The sequence below is a fragment of the Aegilops tauschii genome, chromosome 4 (genome assembly GCF_002575655.3).
Source record: "Aegilops tauschii subsp. strangulata cultivar AL8/78 chromosome 4, Aet v6.0, whole genome shotgun sequence".
Lineage (NCBI taxonomy): Eukaryota > Viridiplantae > Streptophyta > Magnoliopsida > Poales > Poaceae > Aegilops > Aegilops tauschii.
In genome coordinates this window covers 344,077,346-344,104,437 of record NC_053038.3, presented here as the reverse complement: position 1 = coordinate 344,104,437, position 27,092 = coordinate 344,077,346, and positions in this window count along the sequence as shown.

Genomic DNA, 27,092 nt, shown 5'->3' with positions numbered 1-27,092 from the left:
ATGACCATAAAAGATATTACTCATATAAATAGAACAACCATTATTCTCTGATTTAAATGAATAACCGTCTCGCATCAAACAAGATCCAGATATAATGTTCATGCTTAACGCTGGCACCAAATAACAATTATTTAGGTCTAAAACTAATCCCGAAGGTAGATGTAGAGGTAGCGTGCCGACCGCGATCACATCGACTTTGGAACCATTTCCCACGCGCATCGTCACCTCGTCCTTAGCCAATCTTCGCTTAATCCGTAGCCCCTGTTTCGAGTTGCAAATATTAGCAACAGAACCAGTATCAAATACCCAGGTGCTATTGCGAGCATTAGTAAGGTACACATCAATAACATGTATATCACATATACCTTTGTTCACCTTGCCATCCTTCTTATCCGCCAAATACTTGGGGCAGTTCCGCTTCCAGTGACCAGTTTGCTTGCAGTAGAAGCACTCAGTCTCAGGCTTAGGTCCAGACTTGGGTTTCTTCTCCTGAACAGCAACTTGCTTGCTGTTCTTCTTGAAGTTCCCATTCTTCTTCCCTTTGCCCTTTTTCTTGAAACTGGTGGTCTTATTGACCATCAACACTTGATGCTCCTTTTTGATTTCTACCTCCGCAGCCTTTAGCATTGCGAAGAGCTCGGGAATCGTCTTATCCATCCCTTGGATGTTATAGTTCATCACGAAGCTCTTGTAGCTTGGTGGCAGTGATTGGAGAATTCTGTCAATGACGCTATCATCCGGAAGATTAACTCCCAGTTGAATCAAGTGATTGCAGTACCCAGACATCTTGAGTATATGCTCACTGACAGAACTATTCTCCTCCATCTTGCAGCTGTAGAACTTATTGGAGACTTCATATCTCTCAATCCGGGCATTTGCTTGAAATATTAACTTCAACTCCTGGAACATCTCATATGCTCCATGACGTTCAAAACGTCGTTGAAGTCCCGGTTCTAAGCCGTAAAGCATGGCACATTGAACTATCGAGTAGTCATCAGCTTTGCTCTGCCAGACGTTCTTAACGTCGTCAGTTGCATCAGCAGCAGGCCTGGCACCCAACGGTGCTTCCAGGACGTAATTCTTCTGTGCAGCAGTGAGGATAATCCTCAAGTTATGGACCCAGTCCGTGTAATTGCTACCATCATCTTTCAACTTTGCTTTCTCAAGGAACACATTAAAATTCAACGGAACAACAACACGGGCCATCTATCTACAATCAACATAGACAAGCAAGATACTATCAGGTACTAAGTTCATGATAAATTTAAGTTCAATTAATCATATTACTTAAGAATTCCCACTTAGATAGACATCCCTCTAATCCTCTAAGCGACCACGTGATCCATATCAACTAAACCATGTCCAATCATCACGTGAGATGGAGTAGTTTCAACGGTGAACATCACTATGTTGATCATATCTACTATATGATTCACGCTCGACCTTTCGGTCTCCGTGTTCCGAGGCCATATCTGTTATATGCTAGGCTCGTCAAGCTTAACCTAAGTATTCCGCGTGTGCAACTGTTTTGCACCCGTTGTATTTGAACGTAGAGCCTATCACACCCGATCATCATGTGGTGTCTCAGCACGAAGAACTTTCGCAATGGTGCATACTCAGGGAGAACACTTATACTTTGATAATTTAGTGAGGGATCATCTTATAATGCTACCGTCAATCAAAGCAAGATAAGATGCATAAAAGATAAACATCACATGCAATCAATATAAGTGATATGATATGGCCATCATCATCTTGTGCTTGTGATCTTCATCTCCGAAGCACCGTCATGATCACTATCGTCACCGGCGCGACACCTTGATCTTCATCGTAGCATCGTTGTCGTCTTGCCAATCTTATGCTTCTACGACTATCGCTACCGCTTAGTGATAAAATAAAGCATTACAGGGCGATTGCATTGCATACAATAAAGCGACAACCATATGGCTCCTGCCAGTTGCCGATAACTCGGTTACAAAACATGATCATCTCATACAATAAAATTTAGCATCATGTCTTGACCATATCACATCACACCATGCCCTGCAAAAACAAGTTAGACGTCCTCTACTTTGTTGTTGCAAATTTTACGTGGCTGCTACGGGCTTAGCAAGAATCGTTCTTACCTACGCATCAAAACCACAACGATAGTTTGTCAAGTTGGTGCTGTTTTAACCTTCGCAAGGACCGGGCATAGCCACACTCGGTTCAACTAAAGTTGGAGAAACTGACACCCGCCAGCCACCTGTGTGCAAAGCACGTCGGTAGAACCAGTCTCGCGTAAGCGTACGCGTAATGTCGGCCCAGGCCGCTTCATCCAACAATACCGCCGAACCAAAGTATGACATGCTGGTAATCAGTATGACTTATATCGCCCACAACTCACTTGTGTTCTACTCGTGCATATGACATGTACGCATAAAACCTGGCTCGGATGCCACTGTTGGGGAACGTACCCTCATAGACCGAAAGGTGGGGGAACGTAGTAATTTCAAAATTTTCCTACGCACACGTAAGATCATGGTGATGCATAGCAACGAGAGGGGAGAGTGTTGTCCACGTACCCTCATAGACCGAAAGCGGAAGCGTTAGCATAACGCGGTTGATGTAGTCGTACGTCTTCATGATCCGACCGATCAAGTACCGAACGCACGGCACCTCCGAGTTCAGCACACGTTCAGCCCGATGACGTCCCTCGAACTCTGATCCAGCCGAGTGTTGAGGGAGAGTTTTGTCAGAACAACGGTGTGCTGACGATGATGATGTTCTACCGACGCAGGGCTTCGCCTAAGCACCGCTACGGTATTATCGAGGTGGACTATGGTGGAGGGGGGCACCGCACACGGCTAAAAGATCAAACAATCAATTGTTGTGTCTCTAGGGTGCCCCTGCCCCCGTATATAAAGGAGAAAGGGGGGGAGGTGCGGCCGGCCAGGAGGGGCGCGCCAGGTGGAGTCCTACTCCCACCGGGAGTAGGACTCCCTCCCTTTTCCTAGTTGGATTAGGAGTGGAGGGGAAAGAGGTGGAGGAGAGGAAGGAAAGGGGGGGCGCCGCCCCCTCTCCTTGTCCTATTTGGACTAGGGGGGAGGGGCGCGCGGCCCTGCCCTGGCCGCCTCTCCTCTTCTCTACAAAGGCCCACTATGGCCCATTAAGCCCCCCGGGGGGTTCCGGTAACCCCTCGGTACTCCGGTAAAATCCCGATTTCACCCGGAACACTTCCGATATCCAAATATAGGCTTCCAATATATCATTCTTGATGTCTCGACCATTTCGAGATTCCTCGTCATGTCCGTGATCACATCCGGGACTCCGAACAACCTTCGGTACATCAAAACATATAAACTCATAATATAACTGTCATCGAAACGTTAAGTGTGCGGACCCTACGGGTTCGAGAACTATGTAGACATGACCGAGACACGTCTCCGGTCAATAACCAATAGCGGAACCTAGATGCTCATATTGGCTCCCACATATTCTACGAAGATCTTTATCGGTCAGACCGCACAACAACATACGTTGTTCCCTTTGTCATCGGTATGTTACTTGCCCGAGATTCGATCGTCGGTATCTCAATACCTAGTTCAATCTCGTTACCGGCAAGTCTCTTTACTCGTTCCGTAATACACCATCCCACAACTAACTCATTAGTTGCAATGCTTGCAAGGCTTAAGTGATGTGCATTACCGAGAGGGCCCAGAGATACCTCTCCGACAATCGGAGTGACAAATCCTAATCTCAAAATACGCCAACCCAACAAGTACCTTCGGAGACACCTGTAGAGCACCTTTATAATCACCCAGTTATGTTGTGACGTTTGGTAGCACACAAAGTGTTCCTCCGGTAAACGGGAGTTGCATAATCTCATAGTCATAGGAACATGTATAAGTCATGAAGAAAGCAATAGCAACATACTTGTGGTGACATTGGAGTATCTAGGTGACATTAGGGTTTTGGTTGATGTGTGTCTTAAGGTGTTATTTTAGTACAAACTCTAGGGCTGTTTGTGACATTTATAGTAATAGCCCAATAGATCGATCGGAAAGGATAACTTTGAGGTGGTTTCGTACCCTACAATAATCTCTTCATTTGTTGTCCGCTATTAGTGACTTTGGAGTGACTCTTTGTTGCACGTTGAGGGATTGTTATATGATCTAATTATGTTATTATTGTTGAGAGAACTTGCACTAGTGAAAGTATGAACCCTAGGCCTTATTTCCTAGCATTGCAATACCGTTTTCGCTCACTTTTACCGATAGTTACCTTGCTGTTTTTATATTTTCAGATTACAAAAACCTTATCTACCATCCATATTGCACTTGTATCACCATCTCTTCGCCGAACTAGTGCACCTATTTAATTTACCATTGTATTGGGTGTGTTGGGGAACAAGAGATTCTTTGTTATTTGGTTGCAGGGTTGTTTGAGAGAGACCATCTTCATCCTACGCCTCCCATAGATTGATAAACCTTAGGTCATCCACCTGAGGGAAATTTGCTACTGTCCTACAAAACTCTTCACTTGGAGGCCCAACAACATCTACAAGAAGAAGGTTGCGTAGTAGATATCAGGCTCCATCTTGGGCCCAACCAATCCTGGCTTTCCTGGAGAATGGGGCGCTCACCATGGATGAGACCGAGGCCAGGCAAGTGCAACGCCGTGTGTCTGCCTACAACATCATCAACAACGAGCTCGTCAAGCGCAGCGCGACCGGCGTGTTCCAGCGCTGCATCGAGCAAGACAAGGGCATAGAGATCTTCCTCGACATCCACCAAGGCAAGTGCGGGCACCACGCCGCCTCCAGGTTCCTGGTGGCCAAGGCTTTCCGCCATGGCTTCTACTGGCCCACGGCCCTCAAGGACGCCGAGTCACTGGTCCTCAAGTGCGAGGGCTGCCAGCGCTTCAGCAAACGCAGGCATCAGCCGGCTTCAACCCTGCAAACCATCCCGATCACCTGGCCCTTTGCAGTCTGGGAGCTCGATATGGTGGGACCCTTCAAGACTGCTCAAGGCGGCATGACACACTTACTGGTGGCAGTCGACAGTATCACCAAGTGGATCGAGGTGTGGCCGATCAAGAAGCTGGACGGGCCGACGACCATCCGGTTCATCAAGGACATCACAGTTCACTACGGCGTCCCACACAGCATCATCACGGAAAACGACACCAACTTTGCTAAGGGCGCGCTGGCACAGTACTGCTCCATCTCCGGCATCCGGCTCTACTTGGCCTCCGTCGCTCATCCTCAGTCCAACGGCCTGATCCTGTCCGGCATCAAGCCGCGACTCGTCGAGCCTCTCGTCCGTTCACCCGGTAGCTGGCTTGACGAGCTGCCGGCCGTCCTCTGGAGTCTCCGGACGACACCAAACCGGTCGATCGGCTTCGCCCCGTTCTTCCTCGTCTATGGAGCAGAAGCCTTCATCTGGACCAACATCGAGTTCGACTCTGCATGAGTCACAATGTACATGGAAGCACAAGCCAAAGAAGCCCGCGAAGACGGCGTCGACCTACTAGAGGAGGCACACCTATTGGCCCTCAGTCGATCGGCTATCTACCAACAAAGCCTGAGGGACTACCACAACAAAAAGATTAAGCCCCTCGCATTCCGCGAGGGCGGCCTCGTACTCCGGCTCATCCAGCAGCAAGCCGGCAGCACAAGTTGGCGTCCCCATTGGAGGGCCCCTTCATCATTAGCAAGGCCCTATGTGACCGCAACGCGTACTACCTCATCGACGCACGCAAGCACAACAAATGCAAGAGAGACACCGCCGGCGAAGAAACAAGCCAACCATGGAATGCAGAGCTCCTCCACCCATTTTATAGCTAGCTGCACACATGTATGTATCACTACCTTTTGATGTTCAATGAAAAATAGTAGGACCCCCAAACGACACTAGGGGGCTACCTTTTCCTAGCAATTATCGTGTCTCCACCCTTGTGATTTTTTGCCCTCCACCGCCGGGTCGGTCCGTCAGGCTCAGGGGCTCGGGGGATAGCCGGCTCGACCACGCCCCACCATTCCGCTTAGTTCATCTCAGCGTGTCCGAGCACCAAGGCCCTCCCCTTCGCCCTAGGCCACTGTCCGGCTTTGGCTGTTCGGCCGGCAAGAACCACGGGCCAACACGCCGGCACGCAGAGATTCAGTAAGTTGGATCGACCGAGTCAGTCCATCCGACACCACCATGCTAAGTTACCGCACAACCAACTGTGCGCTAGCCGGCGAACCGGCCCAGTCAGTGTTTCACTCACGCTCAACGTTTGAAAAAGCCTAAATACTGTGCGCTCCTCCCAAAGGCCGACCTCCTTGTCACAGACTGGAACCCGGCTGTTCGACTAGCAGGAGGGAAGCCCAAAGAGGTGTGAAAGTGCAACTATCCCTGGGTGGTTTTGGTAATTCCTAACAACATATAGCTCATTGAACTAATTCTATTTCAAGACGATCATTTCAGAAAGTTCAATGATTGGCATGGCATGGATTAGGAATGTGGACCCCTCAAAATGCTAAGGACACATATTGGCTCAAGCTTAAGACTCTACATTTTCATTTTAGTGATCCAAGATCACATTGAGTCCATAGGAAAAGCCAATACTATTAAAAGGGGATGAGGTTTTGCTTAATGGCTTGCTTGCCCAAACTGCTTAGTGATATGCTCCAAAAGCCCTCAACCACTTTCTCATATCCACATATGTCCCAAACCAAAAGTCAAACTCGGGCCTACCGATTTGATCTATCCGGCGCCACCGAGTTCATTTGACATAGCCATTGCCAGAAACCCTAGTCAGTTCGGTCTCACCGAGATGGGATTGCAAACTCTCCGTTTCCCTTCGTAATGTTTCGGTCTAACCGAGATGAGCGATCGGTCCCGCCGAGTTCGCAATGCAAACTCTCTGTTTCCCTTTCGTAATGTTTGGGTCTCACCGAAATGAGCGATTCGGTCCCATCGAGTTTGCCTGACCAACTCTTTGTTTTCCTATTACAGAAATCGGTCCTACCGAGTTTATGTGATCGGTCTCACCGAGATTACGCTATACCCTGACCCTAATGAAATTGGTCCCACCGAGTTGACATGTCGGTCCCACCAAAAAGCCTAACGTTCACATCTTGAACTAAATCGGTCTGACCGAGCTTCATGATTCGGTCTCACCGAGTTTGGTAAATTGTGTGTGACAGTTAGATTTTGTGTGGAGGCTATATATACCCCTCCACCCACTCTTCATTCGTGGAGAGAGCCATCGGAACGTGCCTTCACTTCCAGCATACATTTTCTGAGAGAGAACCACCTACTCATGTGTTGAGACCAAGATATTCCATTCCAACCACAAGAATCTTGAACTCTAGCCTTCCCCAAGTTGCTTTCCACTCAAATCATCTTTCCACCAAATCCAAATCTGTGAGAGAGAGTTGAGTGTTGGGGAGACTATCATTTGAAGCACAAGAGCATGGAGTTCATCATCAACACACCGTCCATTGCCTTTTGGAGAGTGGTGTCTCCTAGATTGGTCAGGTGTTGGGGATTAACTACTGGGTATGACCCGCCTAGGAGGGGCCGGGTCATACCACTGGCAGTTCATCATTACAAGCCCATGAAGATGTTAAAGATGGCGGTTCACGAAGCAGGCTTATTGGAGGTCCGGAAGCCCAAAGGCGACTTAAGTCCCACAGGTGTAAACCACCATGTATGTGTAACTTGTATTATAAGGCATGTATAATTAGTCACCGAGCCGGACACATTGTATGAGCCGGCCGGGACTCTGTGAGCCGCTGGGCGTCAACCAGTGTATATAAAGGGACAACCCAGCGGCGGATTAGGACAAGAAACAAAAGATCGAAAGCTAGGTAAAGCGTATTCGCTCCCTGGTAATCGAAACCTAAGCAATACCACCTCAAACTGGATTAGGCCTTTACCTTCACCGCAAGGGGCAGAACCAGTATAAACTCCTTGTGTCCTTTGACCCTGCTACCTCTTGAGCATGCGTTGGTTTTGCCTTGAAGAGGAAAGGGTGATGCAGCAAAGTAGCGTAAGTATTTTCCTCAGTTTTTGAGAACCAAGGTATCAATCCAGTAGGAGACAACGCACAAGTCACCTAGTACCTGCACAAACAATCAAGAACCTTGCAACCAACACGATAAAAGGGTTGTCAATCCCTTCACGGCCACTCACAAAAGTGAGATCTAATAAAGATAGTAAAGTAAATATTTTTGGTATTTTTGTTGTATAGATTGGAAAGTAAAGATTGCAAAATAGTAAACGAGATGCGATGTAAATAAAAGAGATGCAATATAAAAAGAAAGAGACCCGGGGGCCATAGGTTTCACTAGTGGCTTCTCTCAAGATAGCATGTATTACGGTGGGTGAACAAATTACTGCCGAGCAATTGATAGAAGAGCGCATAGTTATGAAGTTATCTAAGGCAATGATCATGAATATAGGCATCACGTCCGTGTCAAGTAGACCGAAATGATTCTGCATCTACTACTATTACTCCACACATCGACCGCTATCCAGCATGCATCTAGAGTATTAAGTTCATAAGAACAGAGTAACGCATTAAGCAAGATGACATGATGTAGAGGGATAAACTCAAGCAATATGATATAAACCCCATCTTTTTATCCTCGATGGCAACAATACAATATGTGCCTTGCTGCCCCTACTGTCACTGGGAAAGGACACCGCAAGATTGAACCCAAAGCTAATCACTTCTCCCATTGCAAGAAAGATCAATATAGTAGGCCAAATTAAACCAACTCGAAGAGACTCGCAAAGATATCAAATCATGCATATAAGAATTCAGAGAAGAACCAAAAAATATTCATAGATAATCAAGTTCATAAATCCACAATTCATCGGATCTCGGCAAACACACCGCAAAAGAGTATTACATCGAATAGATCTCCAAGAACATCAAGGAGAACTTTGTATTGAGGATCAAAGAGAGAGAAGAAGCCATCTAGCTAATAACTATGGACCCGAAGGTCTGTGGTAAACTACTCACGCTTCATCGGAGAGGCTATGGTGTTGATGTAGAAGCCCTTCGTGATCGATTCCTCCTCCGACAGATCGCCGGAAAAGGCCCCAAGATGGGATCTCATGGGCACAGAAGGTTGCGGCAGTGGAAAAGTGGTTTCGTGGCTCCCCTTGATGTTTTTAGGGTATAAGAGTATATATAGGTGAAAGAAGTACGTCGGTGGAGCTACGAGGGGCCCATGAGGGTGGGGGGCGCGCCTACCCCCCTGGGCGCGCCCTCCTGCCTCGTGGCTGCATCGTTGCGTCGCTGACTTCATCTCCAGGTTTTCTGGTTTGCTTTCGGTCCAAGAAAGATCATCGCGAAGGTTTCATTCAGTTTGGATCTTGTTTGATATTCTTTTTCTGCGAAACACTAAAATAGGCAAAAAAACAACAATTGGCAATGGGCCTCCGGTTAATAGGTTAGTCCCAAAAATAATATAAAAGAGCATATTAAAGCCCATTAAACATCCAAAACAGATAATATAATAGCATGGAACAATAAAAAATTATAGATACGTTGGAGACGTATCAAGCATCCTCAAGCTTAATTCCTGCTTGTCCTCGAGTAGGTAAATGATAAAAATAGAATTTTTGATGTGGAATGCTACCTAGCATATTTATCAATGTAATTTTCTTTATTGTGGCATGAATGTTCAGATCCGAAAGATTCAAGACAAAAGTTTAATATTGACATAAAAATAATAATACTTCAAGCATACTAACAAAGTAATTATGTCTTCTCAAAATAACATGGCCAAAGAAAGTTCATCCCTACAAAATCATATAGTTTGGTTATGCTCCATCTTCGGCACACAAAATGCTCAAATCATGCATAACCCCGATGACAAGCCAAGCAATTGTTTCATACTTTAGTATTCTCAAACTTTTTCAACTTTCACGCAATACATGGGCGCGAGCCATGGACATAGCACTATAGGTGGAATAGAATGGTGGTTGTGGAGAAGACAAAAAGGAGGAAGATGGTCTCACATCAACTAGGCGTATCAGTGGGCTATGGAGATGCCCATCAATAGATATCAATGTGAGTGAGTAGGGATTGCCATGCAACGGATGCACTAGAGCTATAAATATATGAAAGCTCAACAAAAGAAACTAAGTGGGTGTGCATCCAACTTGCTTGCTCACGAAGACCTAGGGCATTTGAGGAAGCCCATCGTTGGAATATACAAGCCAAGTTCTATAATGAAAAAATTTCATTAGTATATGAATGTGACAAAATAAGAGACTCTCTATCATGAAAATCATGGTGCTACTTTGAAGCACAAGTGTGGAAAAAGGATAGTAGCATTGTCCCTTCTCACTTTTTCTCTCTTTTTTTTGTTGGGCTTCTTTGGCCTCTGTTTTTATGGGCTTATTTTGCCTTTTTTTCCTCACACGGAACAATGCTCTAATAATGATGATCATCACACTTCTATTTATTTACAACTGAAGGATTACAACTCGATACTTTGAACAAGATATGACTCTATATGCATGCCTCCGGCGGTGTACCGGGATGTGCAATGAATCAAGAGTGACATGTATGAAAATTATGAATGGTGGCTTTGCCACAAATACGTTGTCAACTACATGATCATGCAAGGCAATATGACAATGATGGGACGTGTCATAATAAACGGAATGGTGGAAAGTTGCATGGCAATCTATCTCGGAATGGGTATGGAAATGCCATAATAGGTAGGTATGGTGGCTGTTTTGAGGAAGGTAAATGGTGGGTTTATGGTACCGGCGAAAGTTGCGCGGTACTAGAGAGGCTAGCAATGGTGGAAGGGTGAGAGTGCGTATAATCCATGGACTCAACATTAGTCATAAAGAACTCACATACTTATTGCAAAAATCTACAAGTCATAAAAAACCAAGCACTACGCGCATGCTCCTAGGGGGATAGATTGGTAGGAAAAGACCATCGCTCGTCCCCGACCGCCACTCATAAGGAAGACAATCAAAGAAACACCTCATGCTTCAAATTTGTTACACAACGGTTACCATACGTGCATGCTACGGGACTTGCAAACCTTAACACAAGTATTTCTCAAATTCACAATTAGTTTACTAGCATGACTCTAATATCACCATCCTCATGTCTCAAAACAATCATCAAGCATCAAACTTCTCATAGTATTCAATGCACTTTTTACGAAAGTTTTTATTATACCCATCTTGGATGCCCATCATATTAGGACTAATTTTATAGCCAAAGCAAATTACCATGCTGTTCTAAAAGACTCTCAAAATAATATAAGTAAAGCATTAGATATCAATAATTTCTATAAAATAAAACCACCACCGTGCTCTAAAAAGGTATAAGTGAAGCACTAGAGCAAAATTATCTAGCTCAAAAGATATAAGTGAAGCACATAGAGTATTCTAATAAATTCCGATTCATGCGTGTCTATCTAAAAAGGTGTGTAAAGCAAGGATGATTGTGGTAAACTAAAAATCAAAGACTCAAATCATACAAGACGCTCCAAGCAAAACACATATCATGCGGTGAATAAAAATATAGCCTCAAGTAAAGTTACCGATAGACGAAGACGAAAGAGGGGATGCCTTCCGGGGCATCCCCAAGATTAGGCTTTTGGTTGTCCTTGAATTTTACCTTGGGGTGCCTTGGGAATCCCCAAGCTTAGGCTCTTGCCACTCCTTATTCCAAAATCCATCAAATCTTTACGCAAAAACTTGAAAACTTCACAACACAAAACTCAACAGAAAATCTCATGAGCTCCGTTAGTATAAAAAAATAAACCACCACTTTAAGGTACTGTAATTAACTCATTCTTTATTTATATTGGTGTTAAACCTACTGCATTCCAAGTTCTCTATGGTTCATACCCCCCGATACTACTCATAGATTCATTAAAATAAGCAAACAACACACGAAAAACAGAATCTGTCAAAACAGAACACTCTGTAGCAATCTGATTTGTTCGAATACTTATAGAACTCAAAAAATTATGAAACACTAGGAAAATCTGTATAATTTGTATATTAATCTACTTCAAAAAGAATTGGCATTTTATCACGTTCTGGTAAATTTTAACAATTATTTCCGTGAGCGCAAAGTTTCTGTCTTTTTCAGCAAGATAAAACAACTATCACCCAAGAAGATCATATTGGTTCTACTTGGAACAAACACTAATTAAAACATAAAAAACACAATAATAACAGTATCATGATGAATTATTTATTACTAAAAAGTAACAAAAATCAAAGAACAAAAATAAAATTGGGTTGCCTCCCAACAAGCGCTATCGTTTAACGCCCCTAGCTAGGCATAAAAGCAAGAATAGATCTAGGTATTGTCATCTTTAGTATGCAATCCATAAGTGGCTCTCATAATAGATTCATAAGTCAATTAATTTTCTTCCTAGGAAAGTGTTCCATGCCTTTCCTTAAGGGAAATTGGAATCTAATATTTCCTTTTTTCATATCAATAATTGCACCAATCGTTCTAAGGAAAGGTCTACCAAGAATAATAGGACATGTAGGATTGCAATCTATATCAAGAACAATGAAATATACGGGCACATAATTCCTATTGGCAACAATAAGAACATCATTAATCCTTCCCATAGGTTTCTTAATGGTGGAATCCGCAAGATGCAAATTCAAAGAACAAACATCAAATTCACGGAAACCTAGCACATCACATAAAGTTTTTGGAATCGTGGAAACACTAGCACCCAAATCACATAAAGCATAGCATTGATAGTCTTTAATATTAATTTTAATAGTAGGTTCCCACTCATCATAAAGTTTTCTAGGGATAGAAACTTCTAGTTCAAGCTTTTCTTCATGGGTTGCATTAAAGCATCAACGATATGTTTAGTTAAAGCTTTATTTTGATTATAAGCATGAGGAGAATTTAACACGTATTGCAACAAGGAAATACAATCTATCAAAGATTAATTATCATAATTAAATTCCTTGAAATCCAAAATAGTGGGTTCATTGCTATGTAAATTTTTGACCTCTTCAATCCCACTTTTATTAATTTTTGCATCAAGATCTAAAAACTCCGAATCATTGGGACGCCTTTTAACTAAAGTTGACTCATCTCCAGTCCCATCTTTATCAAGATTCATATTGGAAAACAAAGATTTAATAGGAGACACATCAATCACTTTTAGATCTTCAACATTATTATCATGAAGGCTAGAAGAACACACTTTCACAAAGCAATCTTTTTTAGCACGCATCCTAGCGGTTCTTTCTTTGCACTCATCAATGGAAATTCTCATGGCTTTGAGAGACTCATTGATGTCATTCTTAGGTGGAATAGATCTAAGTTTCAAAGAATCAACATCAAGAGAAATTCTATCCACGTTCCTAGCCAACTCATCAATCTTGGGCAATTTTTCTTTAAGCAAAGCATTGAAATTCTTTAACACTAGTCTCAAAATCAGAGGGCATCTTATTAAAATTTCCATTAGAGTTGTTGTAGGAATTACCATAATTATTATAGGAATTACTAGGAAACAACCTAGAATTAAAATTTCCTCTATATGCGTTGTTACCAAAATTGTTCCTACCAACAAAATTCACATCCATAGATTCATTATTATTCTCAATCAAAGTGGACAAAGGCATATCATTAAGATCACAAGAAACACTTTTATTAGCAAACCATTTCATAAGTTCATCAATCATTCCACTCAAAACATTAATCTCTTCAATCACATGAACTTTTTTACTAGTGGATCTTTCGGTGTGCCATTGAGAATAATTAACCATAATATTGTCTAGGAGTTTAGTAGCTTCTCCTAAAGTGATTTCCATAAAAGTGCCTCCCGCGGCTGAATCTAAAAGATTTCTAGAAGCAAAATTCAATCCGGCATAGAAATTTTGTATAATCATCCACAAATTCAAACCATGTGTAGGGCAGTTACGTATCATCAATTTTATCCTCTCCCAAGCTTGTGCAACATGCTCATGATCAAGTTGCTTAAAAATCATAATATCATTTCTAAGAGAGATGATCTTAGCGGTAGGAAAATAATTAGAGATAAAATCATCTTTGCACTTATTCCATGAATCAATATTATTTTTAGGCAAAGAAGAGAACCAAGTTTTATCACGATCTCTAAGCGAAAACGGAAATAGTTTCAATTTAACAATATCATTATCCACATCTTTCTTCTTTTGCATATCACACAAATCAACGAATTTGTTTACATGGGTAGCGGCATCTTCACTAGGAAGGCCAGAAAATTGATCTTTCATAACAAGATTCAACAAAGCGGTATTAATTTCACAAGATTCAGCATCGATAGTAGGAGCAATCGGAGTGCTAATAAAATCATTGTTGTTGGTATTGGAAAAGTCACACAATTTAGTATTATCTTGAGCCATCGTGACAAACAATCAATCCAGCACACAAGCACACAAGAAGCAAGTGAAAAGAGACAAACGGAAAAGGGGCTAAGAAAAGGCAAAGGTTTTCGAAAATCGTTTTAGAAGTGGGGGAGAGGAAAACGAGAGGCGAATGGCAAATAATGTAATGCAAGGGAGAAGAGTTTATGATGGGTACTTGGTATGTCTTGACTTGGCGTAGATCTCCCCGGCAATGGCGCTAGGAATTCTTCTTGCTACCTCTTGAGAATGTGTTGGTTTTCCCTTGAAGAGGAAAGGCTGATGCAACAAAGTAGCGTAAGTATTTCCCTCAGTTTTTGAGAACCAAGGTATCAATCCAGTAGGAGACAACCCACAAGTCACCTAGTACCTGCACAAACAATCAAGAACCTTGCAACCAACGCGATAAAGGGGTTGTCAATTCCTTCACGGCCACTCGCAAAAGTGAGATCTAATAAAGATAGTAAAGTAAATATTTTTGGCATTTTTGTTGTATAGATTGGAAAGTAAAGATTGCAAAATAGTAAACGAGATGCGATGTAAATAAACTAGATGCAATATAAAAAGAAAGAGACCCGGGGGCCATAGGTTTCACTAGTGGCTTCTCTCAAGATAGCATGTATTACGGTGGGTGAACAAATTACTGCCGAGCAATTGATAGAAGAGCGCATAATTATGAAGTTATCTAAGGCAATGATCATGAATATAGGCATCACGTCCATGTCAAGTAGACCGAAACGATTCTGCATCTACTACTATTACTCCACACATTGACCGCTATCCAGCATGCATCTAGAGTATTAAGTTCATAAGAACAGAGTAACGCATTAAGCAAGATGACATGATGTAGAGGGATGAACTCAAGCAATATGATATAAACCCCATCATTTTATCCTCGATGGCAACAATACAATACATGCCTTGCTGCCCCTACTATCACTGGGAAAGGAAACTGCAAGATTGAACCAAAGCTAAGCACTTTGTCCCATTGCAAGAAAGATCAATCTAGTAGGCCAAAATAAACCGATAATTCGAAGATACTTGCAAAGATATCAAATCATGCATATAAGAATTCAGAGAAGAACCATAATATTCATTGATAATCAAGTTCATAAATCCACAATTCATCGGATCTCGGCAAACACACCGCAAAAGAGTATTACATCGAATAGATCTCCAAGAACATCGAGGAGAACTTTGCATTGAGGATCAAAGAGAGAGAAGAAGCCATCTAGCTAATAACTATGGACCCGAAGGTCTGTGGTAAACTACTCACGCTTCATCGGAGAGGCTATGGTGTTGATGTAGAAGCCCTCCGTGATAGATTCCCCCTCCGGCAGATCGCTGGAAAAGGCCCCAAGATGGGATCTCACGGGTACAGAAGGTTGCGGCGGTGGAAAAGTGGTTTTGTGGCTCCCCCTGATGTTTTTAGGGTATAAGAGTATATATAGGCGAAAGAAGTACATCGGTGGAGCTACAAGGGGCCCACGACGGTGGGGGCGCGCCTACCCCCCTGGGCGTGCCCTCCTGCCTCGTGGTCGCCTCGTTGCGTCTCCGACTTCATCTCCAAGTCTTCTGGTTTGCTTTCGGTCCAGGAAAGATCATCGCGAAGGTTTCATTCCATTTGGATTTCATTTGATATTCCTTTTCTGCGAAACACTAAAATAGGCAAAAAACAGCAATTGGCACTGGGCCTTCGGTTAATAGGTTAGTCCCAAAAATAATATAAAAGAGCATATTAAAGCCCATTAAACATCCAAAACAGATAATATAATAGCATGGAACAATAAAAAATTATAGATACGTTGCAGACGTATCAGTCCCGCTTAACCCCTTTAAGCTAACCTAGTTGCGATGGCTCCACAACTAAGTCCTTCTGCTAGGACATCTGCCGTGACAATTCCACGCCAGTTGGCACCCACCGTGGGGCCAATGCACGGTGGTTTAGAGTTCTTGAAGGGCAGCTTTGAAGGGATCAAGGGATACTTTGTGGGCTAGATGACCAAGAGTCGTCGCGACAAGCTCTACATTGACGATGCAGGCTGGGGCCCCGAGGCCGGGTCAATTGAGTACGGGTACCGGGTCCCCTTCGGCGGAATCCACGTCTTCATCGGCAAGATCGGAAAACCAGGCCCTGAGCCGGACACCTGCACCGACTTCGTCGAGACGGCTCAGCGTGCATGACCCGTCCGTGTTCAACCCGTCGTGAAGCGCGCCTTTGTTGGATTTATCCATGGAGCGGAATTTGAGGAAGGATATGTGTCTGGCGGTGAGACGGCCATCTATTCTGATGGTGAGTCGTCCACAGGCGAGACTACTTCATTGTATCAACTGCAAGACGGCAGGCTTGGGGGCTGTTCCGATGGCGATAGTATTCTGGACCCCTATGAGCCGCCGAACCGGGTCACGATCTTCATGGCCGGTACACAACCGGTGCTTGGTTCATCAACCGCCGCGGCTATGACCTTCAGTTCAATGGCTGCGGCGGCGGCTGGTGCTTGCGGCTCTGCGTGCCCGCCGGCTCAAGTTCTCACCAAATTGTTAGAGTCTCTAGCAACTCTGATGGGGGCGGAGGTAACCCCGGACAACCAGGAACAACACAAGGTGGATGTGGCTAAGCTGCGAGATGAGATAGCTCAAGCCAAGGAAGACCTGGCGGCTGAAAACGCAAGGAAGGCTGCAGAACGGGCTGTTTTGGAAGCTCAGGCACAGCGGATCCAAGCCGATTCCTTCCGGCTCACGTTGGATCAGAACGTTTCAAACGAAGTCATGAGGAGGAGACATTGGAGTCGTCTGCCTCCGGTTTATGAGGCGAGGAACCTCTTCAACACGCCTGGCGCAGGGACCAGTGACTCGCCAGTGGTAAACCGGACTGTTGAAGCGCCTGGGGGTGGAGCGCCGGGTCAGCCATGAGTGGTGGACTCTCCACGTGTGAATAATACCCCGCCTCAGCATGTTTTAACTCCGTCGGGTCATTATTCCAACCCCTTGGACAATATGATTGCTGTGACAACACGATTGGCGGCTCTGCCAGTTGAAGGCGAGTTTCCGACGGCGGTTGAAACACGGAGGACCAGAGAACTTCTTCAGACAGCGTTGAAGCAGCAAACGGCTTATTCTTATAGTCGCGAGCGGGTTCATTCAACCCCTCGTCCAAGCCGTTGTTACAGCAGGCACATTGACTCCCCGGCGGTCTCAAGCAGTGAACAACACCGTAACCCGCCCCGTGGACATGACCCGGCGCGCGGTGGTGCTAATGCTCAGACTCTGGTGAATCATGATAGAGCGCCTCGGCAGGCTGAGCTAGCGGTTCAGTATGCGGCTCATCAACACTCTCCGGCTTATCCGGCGATTTCGGTAGAGGCAGGCGTAACCTCTAGAACTTTGGGTGTGCCGTGTTTAATGTCGGCTCTGCGGAATAAGCGTTTTCCCAAGGATTTCAAGGGTCCTCGTAAGGTGCCTAACTACACAGCTGACTTGCCCCTTGAAGCGTGGGTTGAGAGTTATGAGATGGCCATGGAACTGCTGGATGTTAGCGATGCCGCGTGTGCTAAATATTTTACCATGATGCTGGATGGGACGGCCCGTACTTGGTTAAAAGGGTTACCTGCCAACTCCATCGGATCATGGGCCGAGTTAAAAGCCCGGTTTATCCAGAATTTTAAAGATACATGCAAGCAGCCTATGTCGATTGTGGATCTGGACTCCTGTGTCCAAGAAGAAGGCGATTCAACAACCCATTGGGTGCGCTGGGTCTCAACTATCCTGCACTCATCGGATCGTATCAATGCCGGCTCAGTAGTCTTGATGTTAGAGAAGAATTGTCGTTTTATGCCCCTTAAGCAGAAGCTAGGGTGGCTCAAGCACCACTGCAGTGACATGGGGGAGCTGATGGCGGCTCTGGTTAAGTATGCTGACTCTGATAGTACCAAGGACCCCGAGTCTGATGATGAAAAGCTGGGAAAGGGAAAGAAGAGTAGCAACACCAAAGGGCAGCAACATAACCCGGCGAGTCATGGAGGCAACGGTAAGCGCAAGGCTGATAATAGTTTGGATTTTGTGGCTAACACCAATACGCAGAATAGTGGCCAGCGTCGTAAGGGAAAGCCGCCTCCTCGGTTTGGGGGGCCAAGTTTCAATCTTGAGCAGCTGCTAAACTAGCCCTGCCCGAAGCATGGTTCACGGGAAAGGCCGGCCGCAAGAATTGCTTCATTATCAATGGGAGCGCCTCTGAAAGGATTGCTTCATTATGAAGGAGTACAAAAATTCCAATATTTTTCAAGACAATCATGGGCCGGGCGGCGGCTCAGGTTCCGGCTCTCACGGTCTGGGTTACGGTGGTGGCGGTTCTAATTCCGGTTTCCAGGGCCAAGGCAATCAAGGTGGTTTTAATCAACAGTCTGGTTAGGGGAATCAGCAACAGCAGTCTGGTTATTAGAGCAACCGGAAGCAGTTGAATAGCGGGCAGTACCACGTTTTCACCACGAGTTTGTGCAAGCAGGATCAGAAGCTCCATAAAAGGGCAGTGAACGCCGTTGAGCCGGCGGTTCCCCATTACTTACGATGGTTTGAGCAGCCCATTGTGTGGAGTCATGAGGATCACCTGCCCCGGGTTGATAATCCAGGTCACTTGGCACTGATGGTGGTGCCTTAGGTCAGAGGGTACAGGTTCACTAAGGTACTCATGGATGGAGGCAGCAGCATCAATATCCTTTACTATGATACTTTCCGTCGCATGGGGTTAACTGACAAAAATCTTAAACCATCCAATACTGTTTTCCATGGAGTGGTGCCTGGTAAGTCGATGTACCCGGCGGGAAAGATTGCCTTGGAAGTAGCCTTTGGGGATGAGTACGATTCCAGAGCGGAGACTTTAACATTTGAAGTTGTTAAGATCCAGAGCCCATATCATGCTCTGTTTGGACGACCGGCTTATGCTAAATTCATGGCGAGGCCGTGTTATGTTTATTTACAGCTGAAGATGCCAGGTCACAAGGGCACTATCACAATGCATGGTCGCAAGATAGCCTTGGAATGTGAAGAAGGCGATGCTACTTATGCTGAGTCTGTTTGTGCAACAGAGGAGTTGAAATTTTACAAGGATAATGTTGACCCGGCGGACATGACATCTTTGAAGAAGCCAACCACAGAGCATGACCCCTTGTTGAAGTTTAAGTCGGCAGACAACACTAAGCTAGTTGATTTCGTTCCTGGCGACTCATCCAAGCAGTTCAGTATCAGTGCTAATTTGGATCCAAAATAGGAAAGCACGCTCATCGGGTTCATCCGTGAGAACTGGGACATCTTTGCATGGAAGCCTTCAGACATGCCAGGTGTACCGAGGGAACTCGCTGAGCACACTCTCAATATTAATCCAAAGTTTAAACCGGTCAAGCAATTCCTTCGCTGTTTCAATGAAGAGAGGTGCAAGGCTATTGGTGATGAGGTAGCCCGGCTCCTGGCGGCTGGGTTCATTGTTGAAGTTTTTCACCCTGAGTGGTTGGCTAACCTGGTGCTGGTACTTAAAAAACGACACCTGACACATGTGTGTGGATTGTACAGATTTAAACAAGGCTTGTTCGGCTGATCCCTTTGCTCTCCCCCGTATTGATCAGATTATTGATGCTACGGTGGGTTGTGAGCGTTTAAGTTTTTGGATGCTTATTCTAGTTATCATCAGATCAAGATGGCAGTTAAGGACCAGGAGAAAACAACCTTCATCACTCCCTTTGGAGCCTTCTGTTATGTGTCTATGCCTTTTGGACCCAAGAGTGCCCAGGCAACTTACCAGCGGTGTGTGCAGAATTGTCTTCATGATCAGATTGGGCGCAATGTTCATGCCTATGTGGATGATATTGTGGTGAAATCCAGGAAGAAGGAAACCTTGATAGATGATTTAAAGGAGACCTTTGACAATCTCCGGGTTTACAAGATTATGCTTAACCCGGCCAAATGTGTTTTTGGTGTGCCAGCAGGCAAGCTCTTGGGATTTCTGGTTTCGGAACGGGGAATTGAGGCTAACCCGGAGAAGATAAAGGCTATCACCTCTCTGGCTAAGCCGACATGTATCAATGATGTTTAGCGTTTGGCGGGTCGTATTGCGGTCTTAAGCCGGTTGGGTGAGAAGGCCATCCCTCTTTACCAGATGATGAAGAAGACAGATCACTTTGTTTGGAGTGATGCTGCTAATCAGGCATTTGAGGCCTTGAAGAAACAATTGGCTAAGCCGCCGGTTCTTGCTGCTCCCATTGATAAGGAGCCTTTGTTGTTATATGTGGCTGCTAATAGTCGAGCTGTTAGTGTAGCTATTGTGGTGGAAAGGAAGGAATCAGGCAAGGAGCATTCGGTTCAGCGGCCGATTTACTATATCAGTGAGGTGCTTATTGAGTCCAAGCCGAGATATCCACATTGGCAAAAGCTTGTGTATGGGGTGTTCATGGCTAGTCAAAAGCTAAAGCAATATTTTTTGGGTCATCCCATCACTGTGGTTAGTTCTGCTCCTCTAGGGGATATTATTCAGAACAGAGAAGCCACATGTCGGGTAACCAAGTGGGCCATTGAGCTTGGACCTCACGGTTTGAAGTATATGCCTCGAACAACCATTAAGTCTCAAGAGCTTGTGGATTTCATAAATGATTGGACAGAGTTGCAGATGCCTGAGGAGAAGCCGGTTAACACTTATTGGACTATTCACTTTGATGGATCTAGGCAGTTGGAGGGCTCGGGGGCTCGAGTTGTCTTAACTTCCCCACGAGGTGATAAATATTCTTACGTTCTCCGGTTGATGTTCCCTTGTACTAACAATGCAGCTGAGTATGAGGCTTTGCTCCATGGTCTTCGGATGGCTAAGGAGATGAATTTAAGCTGGGTGAGGTGCTTTGGCGACTCAAATCTCGTGGCTCAGCAAGTTTCTGGTACTTGGGATTCCAAGGATCCACTCATGGCGGCTTATCATCGAGAGGTTGATGGTATCGCGGGTCACTTCAAGGGTTATCAAGTTGAACATGTTGATCGCAGGAAAAATGAGGCGGCTGATGCTTTGAGCCAGTTAGGATCCTAGCGTAAGCCGGTGCCACCTAACACCTTCCTGGATATCCTGCATAACCCTTCGGTCAAATTGCCTACAGAGGAAGATCTTGCTATTCCTGACCCGGAAGCACAACTGGTGGCGGCTCTTCATGCTATTCCTGATTGGACAGTTCTATATTTGGCTTATATGACCCGGGACTAGTTACCTGAGGATGAAACTTTGGCCAGGCAGATAACCCGGTGTTCCAAGTCAATGTCTATTGTCAACGGAGAGTTGCATCATCGCAGTGTTACAGGGGCGTTTCAACGTTGTGTTTCTCCTGAGGAAGACTGCGAAATTTTACGGGAAATTCATGAAGGAGATTGTGGTCATTGTCGGCGTTCTGGGAACGGGGGTCCCCAGACTTGCCTGCCTGCGGCCCACGGCGTGGCGCTGTGAGCGGGCCTGTACGGCCCATCTTCATCAACAAGGCACCCAAGACCCTCGCGAGGGGCCAAGCCTTGCGAGGCGGGCGACACAAGACCTCCTCAGGAGCGGCCTCACCAGGCTGGCTCGCGAGGGGCGGAGATCAAGGCAAGGCAAACCTCGCGAGGTTCTCATGACGTGAGCCATGACGATCGAGACCAAGCGGGCGCCAGGCGGGCGCCAGCGCGCACAGTGTCCTTGTTTCCTCTTCGGTGCAAAGGGGGCAAGCGCAGGCGCGGAGTACCGAGGCGTCAAGCAAAGGTTTCCATATCAGTGCAACAAGACCAAGACCAGCAAGACGGCAAGACAGAGGTCACCATGGAGCCCAAGGCGGCGTCACCACCAGAGCCTTTTGCAGGCGAAGACTACTTTTGTCAGGATAAGCTGTACTAGCTGTCCACTTTCAAATTGGCCGTTGTTGGCTCCCTTCCCGCTCAATATTTGGGAAGAGGACCAGGGCCTCTATAAATAGGACTAGCCACCACCGTAGGATGGGATCGGATCTTGAGTTCATCCTCACACCCACCAAGCACAAGAGCACCTCAACTTCAGGAGGATGTTCTTCCCCTTGTACTGTTCATCCTCAGCCCGAGAGGTAATCCACCACCACCACACTGGAGTAGGGTATTACACCACAACGCTGGCCCGAACCAGTATAAATCTTGTGTCCCTTGTGTTGCGAGTTCGCCGATGAGATCTTAGCAAGCTAGGGCGTGGATCGGTAGGGGGAAATCTTCGTGCGCACCCCAGTGTTCGAACCTTGAGGGTTTTGCCGGAACCCATGATCCGACATTTGGCGCGCCAGGTAGGGGTGCGCCGTAGCCTTCCTTCCGCCGATCTGCGCTCCGTCGCTTCATCGTCTCCATGGAGGACCCGCGCCGCGCTCGCGCTGAGTGCCGGGTTGCACTCGCCGCCCATGTTGCTCAGACAACTCCCGTCGGCGGGCCACCTCGTCGTTCTCCGTCACCTGCCGCCAACGTCGCCGCCGGCCCGGCCGGGAACGAGCAGCAAGCATCCTCGCTGCACCCCTCGGTGCGGCGGGACGGCCGCACCAGCACTCCATCGCTCACCCCGGCTGGTTCGACATCCCACGCTCGTCGCGCTCCAGTGGATGTGCAGGCCGCTCTGTGCATGGCACGCGAGCTCCTGCGCTACCGCCCCGTCGACGACCTCTACGAGGACTGGCTCGACCGCATCACCGAGCTTGTCAGCGCCGCATGGGGCTCCTCTGCGCCATCCCTCTTGCTGCCTCGCCCTCCACCAGCTGTGGGCGGCGTAGCCCATGGAGCGCCTCCACCACCCCTGCCCCAAGACGGAGTCTTGGCGCCAAGGCGCGCGGCCACACGACGCGACCTGCCGCGCCCGGCGCCTGCGCAGGGAGAAAGAAGCTGCCAAGAAGTCCCTCGGCCATGGGAGAACGCCCCCCCGCTCCCTGCGCCACCATGGCAAGACCGCGTGCCGCCAGCGGTGGCGGTGCGCGGACCCCATCAAGAATAAGTTCCCCACCAGCGTTGAGTCCCTGTGACCACGGCAGGCTGCCGCGCCTTCACCCCTGAGCTGCGTAGCGTCGCCTGGCCGGGCAAGTTCAAGCCAGACCTACTTCCTCGCTACGACGGCACCCCCGACCCCGCGGAGTTCCTGCAGCTCTACGAGCTGAGCATCGAGGCAGCCAACGGTGATGAAAAAGTCATGGCGATCTGGTTCCCCATGGCTCTCAAGGATGGTGCCCGCTCCTGGCTCCTGAACCTGCCTCCAGGCTCGATCTCCTCCTGGGACGAGATGCGCGACCGTTTCGTTGCCAACTTCCAGGGAACTCGCGACCGCCCGCCGGCCGCGGGTGACCTACGCCGCGTCAAGCAACAACCAGGGGAGACCCTCCAGAAGTACATCCAGCGCTTCAACAACATCCGCCTCAAGATCCCCAAGGTGATGGATGAGGCCATCATCTTCGCGTTCTCCGATGGCGTCCGTGATGTCAAGATGAAGGAGGAGCTCGCCATTCACGAGGAGCTGTGCACATCTCTGGAGCTGTTCAACCTGGCGACCAAGTGCGCAAGAGCTGAGGAGGGGCGCCTCTCCCTCCTCGAACTCCCGACCGCGGACCCAGAGGAGAAGAAAGCCAAGGCCAAGGACGTGAAGCGCAAGGGAGCAGCCGTTCTCGCGGCGGAGCCAGACACCAAGCGCGACAGAGACCAGCCCGAGTCATCCAAGAGTAGCAGACCATTCTGCGCCTTCCATAACCTGCATAGCCACAACACCAGTGACTGCCAGGATCTCAGAGCCATTTGAGAAGGACGCTTCGGTCGATGCCCCGAGCGCAACGGTCGGGGCTACGGCCGAGGAGGAGGACGTGGTGGCGAACGCTGGGATGACCGCGGCCCGCGCCAGGAGTGGCGCGATCGACCTTGTGAGGACTGCTGGCGGATCAGCCTCGCGAGGGTGCTTGGAGGGATCAGCCTCGTGAGGATCGTCCTCAGGGCAACGCAGGCCTTCCTCCACTATCGCCACCATCAAGAAGGAATGACGACCACCATCGAGACGAGGGGGCTGGGGGATTCCAGGAGCCGCGCGCTATCGCTTGCATCTTGGGCGGAGCTCAAGCCCCAGCCTCACAGTGTATCTTCAAACAGTTTGCTCGTGAAGTGAATGCAGTCCTCCCCAAGCTTGAGGCCACGCACCCGCTCAGATGGTCCAAGTGCGCCATCACGTTCAGCTCGGCAGATCAGCTCAAGTGCGCGGCTACCGCTGGTGCCCTTCCAATGCTTTGCTCACCAGTCATCAGCAACGTGCAAGTCACCAAGACCCTCATCGACGGCGGCGCATGGCTCAATGTCTTGTCCGTCGACACGTTCGACAACCTCCAAGTGCCATATGACCAGCTTCTGCCTACCAAGCCTTTCTCAAGAGTGACTGACGGCTCCACCACCCCGATAGGGTAGGTCCGCCTCCCAGTCATCTGGGGCAGCGCGACAACTACCACACCGAGCACATCGACTTCGATGTCGCCCACATTCGCCTGCTGTACAATGCCATCCTCGGATATCCGGCCCTCGCCAAGTTCATGGCAGTGACCCACCACGGCTACAACGTCCTCAAGATGCCAGGAAGCGGCAGAATCATCACAGTCCCGTGCGAAGAAAGGGACGCGGTGTGCTCCCTCGAGCGTGCCTTCCAAGCTGTAGCCATCGATGACCCCGACAGCAAGAGCGAGCGCCCTCCTGAGGCCACCCCCAAGAAGAAGAAGAAGTAGCTGCTCCATGCAGGGCCTCAGGCAAGTGGTGCCTCATCAGGATCGGCGCCTACACTTGGGTGCCTCCCTCCATCACATAGGAAAGCGCGCCCGGCGCCCTTCTCGGGCAGGGCTCGGGGGCTCTCTTCTGGAGGGCCTCAGACCTCGCCAACATCACGAGGGAGGCGCTTGGGCACCACTTGGAGGCGTGCTTCACGTCACATTTCCCTCAGGAGAACACAGAGCGAGGAGCGCCCACCGCTCAGGAGTTCATCACCAAAACCACTCAGGAACTGCAAGAAGCAAGAATCATGCGCGGCGGCCGCCGCTCACCAGGCGCAGCTCCCCATCCAGGCGAGGATGCTGGGCTGCGCGTCTGCATCGACGTCCCAGGGCTCAACAGGGCTGCATCTCAGGAGCTCTTCTGGCCTTCGCACGTGGGACGCTGCGAGGGTCCACCACACAGCTACATTCGCATGCCCTTCGGCCTGCCGAGCGTGGCGTCTTCCTATCAGCGCAACTTGCGCCGCGCCCTGGCGGCTCAGGAGGCCAGGCACCACGCCGTCCTGGCGGAGATGGAGACGGTCCTCAAGGAACCGCCTGGACCCCCAGAGCCTCCCGAGGCTCAGGGCCCCGGTGGTTCATGAGGAGCAACCCCTTCGCCGCGTACCTCCAGCTGCCCCAACTCTCCTTCATCAACAGAACCAGGTGACATTTTCCAAGTTCGTTTAGCTGGGAGCGCCCCTCGAGCTGCATCATTCCCAGGCCGCGTGGGTCCGTCCCTGTGGCAGGTATCCCTTTACATGTCTTTAGCTTACCTTGCTGGGGGCGCCCCTCGGGCTGCATCATCCCCAAGCCACTCGGGCCTGACCCAGTGGCATGTATCTTCCCTGCATTTACCTAAGCCAGTTTCTTTCCATGATTAACCTGCCTATGACTATCACCTGTTTGATTCTCATCCGCCATGGGGGCCACTCACGCTATCACGACGCTTGAGCAGGGGTCCGTCCCTGCAACACTGACAAACCTGAGTGGTCGAGCTCTGGCTCACGGCACGCCCCGCACACGTCACCTCACCAGGCCCTCAGTGCCTCCACTTCCTCGCGGAGCAACCGGCAGCAGACCGGCAACCATAATGGAAAACTGTGTTCTCCTTGCGCTGGCTTGCAGGAATCTCATGGAGATAACAGCAGGCGGCGGCGCGAGCTCCCACTTCTCCCATGCAATCCGCTTGCGCATTAAAGGGGGGCTCCTAAGCATCGCGACTCAGGAGCTCTCACTGGCTTTCCAGCCCTCACCCCCTGGCCTTGACCACGGCACGCGACCTGGCATACCAGCGGCGGCTGAGCTCGCTCGAGGGCCAGACCTGAGGACGTAGAGCATGAAGGAGAGCGTGGAGAAGAGGGGGAGGCTCGGATGGGCCTGACCTAGCTACGCTGCGGACGCCTGCGCACGAGCTGGCGCATCGCAAGGGATCGACTCCGGACCATCAAGATAAGTCTCGCGCTCGGATTGGCTAAATCGCTAAGGCCTAGGAACCACTCTGCCCGCAGCCCTGCTGCAGCAACGTCACCTCCTTTCTTACCTCTCGATGGCCCCTTGAGCGCTAAAGGGGACCTCATGAGCATCGCGCCTCAGGGGATCTTACTGGACCTCGGGCCGCTCACCTCCTGGCCTTGACCATTACACGCGACCTGGCATACCAGCGACGGCTGTAGCCTGCCTGGGGACCGGGACCTGTCGGCGTAGAGCACCCAGTCGTCGCGAGGTTGGAAAGGGGAAACCAAGCTGAAGCAGGACTCGCGCTCGCACAAGTTCATAACACGGATAATGTTGAAAAAAACATTACATACCCTTTACACGCCCCCACGGGGTACTCCTTGATTCCTTGCAGGGAACGAAAGACAAGAACTTAGGGGAATCCTATCTACACGCTCTCACGGCCGACACCATCATCAACAGTGGGCCACGGGAGGCCGGCGCC